We start from the raw sequence: 10,868 nt of genomic DNA, 5'->3' as shown, positions 1-10,868 counted from the left end.
GATACTTTCATGGCACACCCTGAAAACAAGGCAGACTTGGCCAATTTCCTCTCACAACAACTGATGCTGAAGGTTTCAGCAAACAAAACTGTTGTGGTATCTGGCGGATTCGTCGATGAAGAACAGGTGGAATCATCGGATCCAGAAGTGGACACAGACAAACTCAAAGCTCGGCACGAAGAGGCAGATACAAGAATGATTCTGCATTGTACAGAAATTCAAGCCTCTAGCATTGTGATAGCTGCACGTGACACAGATGTCCTGGTATTACTACTTGCACATTTCCACAAAATGCCCAGTGACAAAGTTTGGTTGAAGGCAGGAACAGCTGCAAACAGGAAGTATATTCCTATACACACCATTGTGGAACGGCTTGCTTTTGATAACGATAAGATGGAATCCATTACAGCGTTTCACGCCATCACTGGTAGTGACACAACTTCATACCTCTTCAGGCATGGAAAGAAAACTTGCTGGAAAGTGTTTCAAGAACACTCTCGCCTTCTTGAAGGTCTAGGTCAAGGTGAACTCGATGACGCGACAGCGAAGAACGCTGAATTATTCATCTGTAAGTTGTACAATGTCCCCAACGTCACAACAGTCAACAAGGCGCGTGAAATCCTGTTCGTGAAGTCCAGTGCTCCAGAGACTCTTCCTCCAACTGGTGATACCCTTTCGTTTCATATCCAAAGAGCTCACTATCAAACAGCTGTGTGGCGACAGGCAAATGAACAGTATCCAGAACTACCTCAACCAGAGACGATGGGATGGAGGATGGAAGGTGCATCACTGGTGCCAACGCTGATGTCCCTACCCCCAGTCCCAGACTCATGTGTGGAACTGATCACCTGCAACTGCGCCAACCGATGTATGAGTGCACGTTGCAAATGTAAAAAGTCCCGCTTGCGTTGTACAGCAGCATGCAAATGTAGAACATCCGATGACGATTGTAGCAATGTCGAAGCCCAACAATGACACTGTGTAAAACACACTGCCACTATGCCTGTTCATCAATTTGCAATCTGCAACTTGTTGTAATATAAATGTGTTGTCAGACATCCTGGATTTATGTTTATGTTTATTACTTAATTAAGACAAAAGTAATATCAATAAAATAATTAATGTACAATGACTTTAGAGTGGGTTTTAATAAGGTTTTACGGTCGTCATAATGATATACGGACGAGGCACCACTTGTAAAAATGATGCTTTTGAGTTTAAGGTGGCCATCTTGGATTTACCCGTCTGACAGTGTCAGCTAGAGAGATACAGCTTGGCAAACAGCAAAAATGGATTCTGCACACACACACAAAAAAAAAACTAGAAAAGCTTATTTGCCAACTCTGACTCCAAAATGCCTGGAGTTGTCCAAATACCTGAAAACCGGACTAGACTAATAACCGTTTGTCCTATTCCTTGCCGGTCATTCTCGGTTTTATCATTTACTTTCCCTCCACTCCTCTTCTTCCTCTGCATTCCTTTCCTCCTTTGCTTTTCCTTCTTGCTCTTCTCCCCAACTCTCACGCCATCCATTCTCCACTCCATTACTTTCATCATCTAGTTATTTCCTTTCCTTCTTTCCTTCTTCTCTTCCCTTCCACTCCTATTCTTGCTTTACCTTCCCTCTTCTTCTACTTTCCTCAATCTTTCCTTTTGTTTCTTCCACACCCCCTCTCCAACTCTCATTATCGTCAATTGTCCATTCCTTCGTTTGACAAATCTCATTGTCTTTCCTCCTCCTCCTCCTCCTCCTCCTCCTGCTGTTCCTCCTTCTTCAGCTTCACCTCCTCCTCTTCCTCCTCCTCCTTTCCCGACCCCCACCCTCATCATCACTGCTTGGCCATTCCTTCTCACAGGCCTTTCCCATTCCATCCCTGATCATCGTTTCTTCCACCTTCCATTTCCCGAACTCCATATCCATCATAACAGCTTTTTCTTTTACTACGTTCTATCGTTTTTTTTCTTTGCCCGTGCCTTTTTTTTGTCCCGTCACCTTATTCCTTTCGTTCTTTCTTTTCTTCTTCCTTAGTTATCTTGTTTATCTTTGAATTTTTTTCCTCGCTTTCGTTGTTCTTGTCCTTCTTTTGTTTCGTTTCCTTCCCTTTCCTTGTTTCTTCTGTCTTTCCTTTCTTCTCCTTGACTTCATTTGTTCATATTTTTATTTTGTTTCTTCTTACTAATTTATAAGTTTTTTCTCATTTCCTTTTACTTTTCATATCCCTTCGTGCTTCCTTCATCTCTGTCCTTTCTTTCCTTTATTATTCGCTTTTCATCTTTTTCCCTTCTTTCTTTCTCATCTTTCCTTCTTGCCTTCTGCATACTTTGTGTTATTTTTTTAACTTCCTCCCTCTCTTGTTTATTCCCACATTAGTTTTCTTCTTATTCCCCTCTTTTCTCATCCTTCACTTTATTACTCTCTTTCCTTTCTCTTCCTCCTCCTCCTACCTTTTCTATTTCTCTCTGATTTTTCCTTGTTCCTTCGATCCTTCCCTCCATTCCTCTCTCCCTCCCTCCCTCCTCTTTATTGTCACAATTTCAGTCTTATAATGGGCGTTTGTGATTCCTTCCTCTTTTTTTCGCTTGTATCCTTTCCTCCCGCTCCTTGCTCTCCTTGGCTTCTCTAACTTTTCTCTTATCGTCCTTCTTTCTCTCCCTCACTTCTTTTCTCTCACTGCTCTCTTTTCTCCTTTCTCCAATTTCTTCTACATTTTTATTTTCGTTTTCTTCCTTCCTCACGCTCATTCCCTTCACTTCGCTTCTTCCCTTCCAGGCTTTTTTCCTCCTCCATTTTCCTTCCTTCCCCCGTCCTTCCTCCCCTCTGAGTCTTTCCTCCAACTCTTTCTCTTCTCTTCTTTCTTACCATTCCTTCACCCTCTCCCCTTCTCCATCTTCCATCATCATAACTACGGCCTCATCGTGGGGTTGCCTTTGGAGCTTTTATTCCTTCTCTATTTTTTTTTCCCTTCTGTGTCTTTCACCCCAAATTTTTTACTCTATCTTCGTACTCTTCATTCATCCTTCACCCCCTCTCCCTTTTCTCTCATAATTTGATATATCTGCTACACCATAATTCACCATTTTCTTCATATTTAATCTTTCTTCTTTCACTCTCACTATCCATTTTTATCTTTCCTTTGCCTTCCGCCCCACATTTCTCCAGGTTATCCTATGCACTTTTCGTTTCTTTTCTCATGTCCCTCCCCTTTTCCGTCCTTCCCCATCATTCCTCTTTTCCTTCTCTTCCTTCACTAAGTTTCCCAACGTATTTTATGCACTGTACCCCCCGTCATCCAACCTCATTTTTTCTCTGCTTTTCGACCGTCCACCCCACATGTGTAAATGCATACTTTTCCTCCCTACTTTCTTTTTCCTATGTCTGCCATCCTAAATGCTCATCCCCCCCTTATATATATATATATATATATATATATATATACAGAGAGAGAGAGAGATTTCTCCCAGGCGCCCTTGCTTCCTTTCCTCTATCCCTCTGTCTTCCTCCCCAAATTTTTCTTTTACCTAGAAATTCTTTCTTCCTTCACTTAACCGTCCATTTTCTCTTCCACTCCGTTTTCATCATTTTTTCTCATGGTCCTTTTATTTTCCCTTCTTCCTTCTCATTATCCCCTTCCCTTTTCTCCTTCGCTTCCATGCACCACATCCCCACCTCACCTTCCTTTCGTATGGTAGCGTCTTGTTTCCACCGGCCTCCTTCCACCACAAGTTAACTAACAATTTGTGGCGATCTCTCACACATCCGGGCAGTCGCGTAAAGCCCTCTGACATGAAAGGAGTTACCGAGAGGGACCAACCAGAGTCCGTGAGAAGTTCCAGATTACATTTTGCCCCTCGGGACGTATTTACAAAGGATCCTAACCACAAGGAAGATAACCTCGTCTCTGCAACAACTATCATCACAGATCGTTTTTGTTTTTCGTATGTATTACATTCCTCACTGTATTACCCACTGTCATTGACTGTGAGATGATTGTTAGCTGTATGAGTGAAAGCAAGTGAGTGTACTTGCAATCCTGTAAACAACCTACCTTAAATTAACTCATATAGCTTCCAGGCGTTTCAAAACCCCATTGCAGAGTGAATACTAGCGTGAAAAATACCATAAGACTTATTTATTACAGTATTTCACTACTTTGTTCATCTATATATTGCAAAAAGTAGTTAAGATCCGTTGTGAATTACGGGCCTCGTCTTCCAACCTCTGATTGCCCAGCTTCATCTCTGCCTCGGCGCCTGCCTCCCTAACTCCCTCCATTCCCCTCTTTCCCTGCCCCCTCACCTCTCACTCCACCCCACCATGTTTACCAGACTCCACTCCTGCCTGCCTCAATCTCGCCTGTGTACCTCCTCTCTCCTTCCCCTTACCACTTAGCTTACTTTCGCCGGTTTGTTTGTCTGTCTGGCCGTCACTCCTCTTGCCTTCCATCCGTCTACACTGGTATCTAGTTTCCTTCTCCTCAGGCTGTTATGGCTCAGTTTCGGCTGCATAAAATCATCTTACTTTGGCTAGTATCACATGACAGGTGTCCCGACCATGAGAGAGTTAATGGAGACACAAATCTTGAGCTTTTATGGTTTACCCTCAGCTAAATATAATCTTTTGCTGTGTGCAGGACAATGATATTAGAACTGTCCTAATAATGAAAGAGTTGAGTTCAAGGCAATTATTTTGGCCAATTCTATATGCTAAAATACTTTTTCTCTACTCTCTCTCTCTCTCTCTCTCTCGGTTTTATCCTGAAAGACTTCCTTATTGCTCGTCTGCCGTCCTACTTGTGTGTCCAAGCATCCACACCCATATCTCTGGCTGGGTGCTTGCTTGTTTGCTTGCCTGGCTGCTTGCTCTTTGACTCCCCCAGCAGTCCTAGAATAGCTATTGGCTGGAAAACGTGGCTCAGTTTCTTTTAGTTGCCAACGGCCCCCTCACTTCTAGCCGAACAACTTACATATAGGCCTATGCCGTCCTGTTTGTCTGCCTTTTGATCAAGCTACCAGCCTGCCCCTTTTTATGTTTGTGCGTCTGTCCTGCCTAAATGTGTTCATGTCTGACTGCCTTCTTGTCTTTCTCTCTTCCTGTCTTCCTCTTTGTTTTCCTCAATGTCTTTTTTCGTCTGTTTGTCTTCCTGTTTGTTTTTTATTGCCTTTCTTCCTGTCAGCCTGCATTCCTGCCTGCCTGTCCTCTTCCTGTTTCCCTACCTGACAGACTGTGTAACTTGCTGTTTGCTACTCAAGTGTAATATACATATATATATATATATATATATATATATATATATATATATATATATATATATATATATACAGTAGAGAGAGAGAGAGAGAGAGAGAGTGTGTGTGTGTGTGTGTGTGTGTGTGTGATTAACTAGTACGTATACACCACAAATGATGCCCTTTTTACTGGGTTCTTTTGCAGACATGAAGAGAGTAACTTTAGGGAAAACTTTACTCCCTCGTACTTCCAACTATATGCGTCACTCATCATTTCTTTCTCATATCCATCAATCTTTTTTTTTTTTTCCTTCACGTTCTACTGCCACTTTCTACAATCTTCTCTTTTACTTCTATCGCCACCGAGAGCCTTTCCACTATTCTTACATGCCTTGAATACCATTCCACTTTCCTCGTTATTCCCCAGATACTTTATCATCTTCATCCTCCTTTTCCCTTTGCCACTGTTTCCTCATCTTCTACGATCTTCCCCTCTCATCGGTCATCTGTCTTTTTTTCCTTTATCTTCCTTCTACAGTTTCTTCACTATCTCGTTCTCATTTTCGTCATTGCTTCCCTTGTAAATTCTTCCATTGTTCCCGTTTTACCTGTGTCCCTAGTCCTAAAAATATCATTTGTTTGTGTCCTTTCTTTACCATTGTTGATTATTTTTCTCCCTTGCATTACCGCTCCTTGTTCACGCCTATCTGTTTCTCATTCCCCTACTTTCATCCCCAAATCACACGCATTTAATGTCGCCCCACTTTCATCAATATCCTCATTCTTACACATTTCTTTTCATCCCCACTTCCAGTACTTCCTTGGTCTCTTAAGATTTCCTTTTGCCACATTTTTCTGTGGTGTATGTGTGTGTGTGCATGTAAGTAACAGTGTAAGGGAGGTACTGAGTAAGTAAGTGTGATTTTAAGTGAATATATGTTATATGATGCTTTTCTATGAATAATATCTCAGTTCAGACGACACTTGTTAGGAGGTTGTATCAGAACTCTACGTGAGGATTTACCCAACTTGTAGTCCCTTGACAAATATAAGGGACTATGAAAGGAGAGAACATACGCAGAATGGTCCGAACCTTGCATGTTAGTAGAACATAAACCGTACTTCGTATCCCGGAAGCAGATGTTGTTTCCGATGTTGCCTCAAATACAAATTTAATTCAGATAAAAATGAGTTCTTCGCGTGTCCTGCCAGTCATTCCAGTGTGTGTGTGTGTGTGTGTGTGTGTGTGTGTGTGTGTGTGTTCGGGCATTATCGGTTCTGGCTCATCCCTCTTCATGTGCAGTACATGAATGTTTGCATACTTGCGTGTAAGATGAAATCGATTATTCAGTTCTGATGAAAAATGGAAGGCAAGAATGTGTACATAGTTATGGGTGTGTATGTAGTATATGTTTACCGGCGTACCTGTTTGTTTATGCGTGAGCATGTGTGTGTGCTTTATGCTTATCTTTATACCTGTGCGAGCAAGTATGTGCATTTCTGTGGGAGTATGTGTTTGTATGCGCTTTTCTTATGTGCATGCCTCAGTGTATACCTACCTGTATACTTGTCCGTGTGTATTTTTGTGTGTGAGTGTTCCGTTATAGGGCTGTTGTTAGGAATGGTGCATGTATGTGGCTGAGTTACCGTGGTTAATTTCTCAAGATGACATACCGACAATAGAATTAAGACCAGGAAACAGGAATTTGTAGAAATATGTTTGATGGTGAAGGTGGTGGTAGGTATGACTACTGTAATAATGATAGAGTTGTAGAGGTAGCTTGGGAAAAAAGGGTGTACAAAATTGTTAATGGTGATAGTTACATTAGTGGTAAGGGAAGAACAAGCGTCTTTGCTTTCTGTACTCACTAAGGCGCTTGCCCTGCTGGGCTTTACTGTCTCATGACCAATAAAATGTAAAAAATTTATATATATATATATATATATATATATATATATATATATATATATATTTTGTTACATAGCCTATGATTTCATCATCCTTTGTGTAATTTTTAACGCACAGTATGCTGCATGTTTGATCACGAGCGTGTTCTGCCTCAGTCCCCCCCTTCTACCGTTATAGTAGAGTAAGTCGTTCTTCCTGTTGTTCAGAGTGGGATTGTCAACTCTTTGTCCCCATGGCTTCATTTGCGCGTCCTTCTTACAAGTTGTATCAAGCTCTGCTGGTCCCTATATAATGAGCTCAGTCTCTGCATTATTGCCACTTAGATCTACTCCTCATTTTGTTCACATCTCTGTCCTCCCTTGTACAGTTATTATTGTGAGTGCTCAGGAAGTCTCCAACCATCTAGCAGCTGTGTGTAATTTGAGTATAACTGTAGTTGCATTTTTTCTTGTACTGTGTAGCATAAGGTTATTTCTTAGGCCTAGTAAGGTTTATGTAATTTATGTAAAGGTTCTTATTGTTAGCCATTGTTCATAATATTTTGTATCTGTAATAATATATCTGGCATTCACTGAGTATTATCTGGTATCTCATTTTAACAGGGCTGACTTAGATAAATTTACTCTTGCTGATTTCGTGTTAATAGAGGCTATTGCAGTTAACCATATATTTAACCTGTTTTTTGCCATTACATTATCCTTATGAGTCCTGAATGTTTTGTTGTTAGTTTGAGCATTAAACTTTAACTTGTAATTTTACCTAACTCTTTTGTTTTGAACCTGGAACTTTACGGGACAGTAGTGATTTTTAGTATTCTCACTTAAAGTGTACATTATCTTTCTCTGTTCCGTAACATAAATTTGGCGACCTCATATCAGGATATTCAGGATATTATCATAAGGATATTGCTCGATATTTTGTGACTGTGATTTATTCATGATGTCTACTATTACTACACTTGATGAAGCTAAAGATTTTTTGTCAAATGTGCAAACAGTGTGTGATGTAGAGAACAGAACAAAGAATGAACTTTAGCTTGTTGCTCAACAATTGGGAATTGCTGTTCGCTCTCATCATTCTAAAGATCAAATTGTTGGCATGATTAATGAAAGCTTGTTTAATGTAACTCCTCCAAATGAGCAAACGCAGATTGAATTAGCTAAGTTACAGCTAGCCCTGCAGGAGGCTCAGGCTAAGGAGGCGGAGTCTCGTGCTAAGGAGGCTGAATTTCAGGCCCGTTCTAAGGAGGCTGAGGCACAAGTTGAAATTGCTAGGGTTCAGGCAGACCATGAGTATCGCATGAAACAAGGTGGAACTGGATCATCTCGCTCTGATGATTTTGATGTGGCTAAAAATGTTAAACTTGTCCCTCCTTTTAATGAATCTGATTTAACGAAGTATTTTCAGTTGTTTGAGAGGGTAGCTACAGGTTTTAATTGGCCCAAGGAGTATTGGCCAGTACTCCTTCAAACTGTTCTCACCGGTAAAGCTCAAGTAACTTATGCATCTTTGCCTCAGGATCAATGTGATAATTATGATGTAGTTAAGAGCTTGATTCTTAAGGCCTATGAGCTTGTTCCTGAAGCCTATAGAGTAAAATTTAGGACAACTTACAAGCAAGATAAGCAATCCCATGTTGAGTATGCAAAAATTAAAGAAGATCTGTTAGAGCAGTGGTTAAATTCTAAGAATGTGGATTCTGATTTCGGTAAATTTAAGCAGATGATTTTGCTGGAGGTCTTCAAGGGGTGTATTTATAAAGATGTAAGCCTATATCTTGATGAGAAAAGAATAGATAATTTGTCTGATGCTGCAGTTTTAGCTGATGAATATGTTCTCACTCACAAGAGATATTCTAGAGAAAAAGGGAAAGCTGAGAGTAAGTACGTTGCCTCTACTCAGAGTACAGGTAACAGGAAAGAGAATAAAGATGATGTTTCTCAGGAAGTAAATACCAGCTTCACCTCTAGATTTCAGAAAAGTAAATGTACTTATTGTAGTAAGCTTGGTCATACTACGGAGAAATGTTTCAGGAGACAGCGTGATGTGAACAAAAAGGAGTCTTTAAATATTCAGTCAATTGGTCTAGTGTCCACTCTTGAGAGTTCCCAGAATTCTTTAACTGAGTTAACTGAACCTGCTTTGAGGGGTAACTTGAATTCTCATGATGGAGCTCCTCTTTTGAGCAGTAACGTGGGTGACACCCTCAAGAGTTCATGTGCTAATTTCCTGTCTGATGGTTTTGTCAGTCCTCTGGACAGTAATGACAGGAAATCAGTTAAAATATATCGACATACAGGTGCTTGCCAATCCCTTATGCTGACCAGTGTTCTAGGCTTTAATGTTAATTCCTCTGATGAAACTGTAATCTTACAAGGTGTAGGGAATAATTACTTCTCTGTCCCTCTATGCAGAGTGAATTTAGAGTCTGGTTTTGTTAATGGTTCCGTTATGGTTGGGTTGGTTGAGACACTCCCAATGTCAGGTGTAACTTTCTTACTTGGAAATGATATTGGTGAAAGTCAAGTGTGTCCAGCTCCTCAGTTGTCTAGTGAGCCAGTGGCTGCGACCCAGGATGGTGATGTCCCTGATGTGTTCCCTGCATGTGCTGTCACTAGGGCTAAGTCTAAAGTTACTGGTGATTTAGAGGATAATGATGATGATGATGTTATCCTAGCTGACACTTTTCTTGCAAATTTGGACCACTCACCAGATGAGGCAGTACCCCGTAGTGTTGATAATTTGTCTCGTCAAGAGTTGGTTGAGTTGCATGTTGCTGACCCTGAGTTGAAAGGTCTAGCTAACTCTGCTTGCAGTGAGGAAGAGTCAGCTGGTGCTTCTACTTGTTATTATATAAAGTCAGGAGTACATATGAGGAAGTGGAGACCCCCAACAGCATCAGCCAACTGTGAATGGGTGGTTGTACATCAAGTTGTCATCCCTTGTGTTTGTAGGCAGGATATCATTAGAGTGGCTCATGATTCCAGTTTGGCAGGACACCTTGGAGTGAGGAAGACTGTGGCACGCCTTTTGAAACACTTCTACTGGCCAGGTATCTTCAGAGATGTTTCCTGGTATTGTAAGTCTTGTCACACCTGTCAAGTTGTGGGGAAGTGTAATCAGACCGAAAAGGTTGCACCTCTAGTTCCCATTCCTCCTTTTGAGGCGCCATTCACCCGTGTGTTGGTGGATATTGTGGGCCCTCTTCCTAAGACTTCTTCAGGATTTTCTTATGTGTTGACCCTGATTGATATGGCTACTCGTTATCCTGAAGCCATTCCACTTAGAAATATCTCAGCAAAGAACGTGGTTAAGGAAATGCTTGGGTTCTTCACAAAGTTTGGTCTGCCCAAGGAGGTACAGTCAGACCGGGGAAGTAATTTCATGTCAAATGTTTTCAAGCAGTCTCTGAAAGAGTTGGGCATCTCCCAGATCACGTCTTCAGCTTACCATCCCCAGACCCAAGGAGCGTTGGAGAGATATCATCAAACACTCAAATCGATGCTCAAGAAATACTGTTTGGAACATCAGAAAGACTGGGATAAAGGTCTTCCATTCGTTGTGTTTGCTGCAAGAGAATCTCCAAATGAATCACTGGGCTTCTCACCTTTTGAACTACTGTTTGGCCATGAAGTAAGAGGACCCCTTAAGTTACTCAAGGAATGCTGGCTGTCGGAGGAAGATGACGTCAACCTGCTGGAGTATGTGATGAAGTTCAAAGAACGACTGTCCA

The sequence above is a fragment of the Coenobita brevimanus genome, chromosome 41, assembly GCF_032717465.1.
Source record: "Coenobita brevimanus isolate Jiangsu-jjx chromosome 41, ASM3271746v2, whole genome shotgun sequence".
NCBI classification, from domain to species: domain Eukaryota; kingdom Metazoa; phylum Arthropoda; class Malacostraca; order Decapoda; family Coenobitidae; genus Coenobita; species Coenobita brevimanus.
This window is presented reverse-complemented; position numbering follows the sequence as displayed.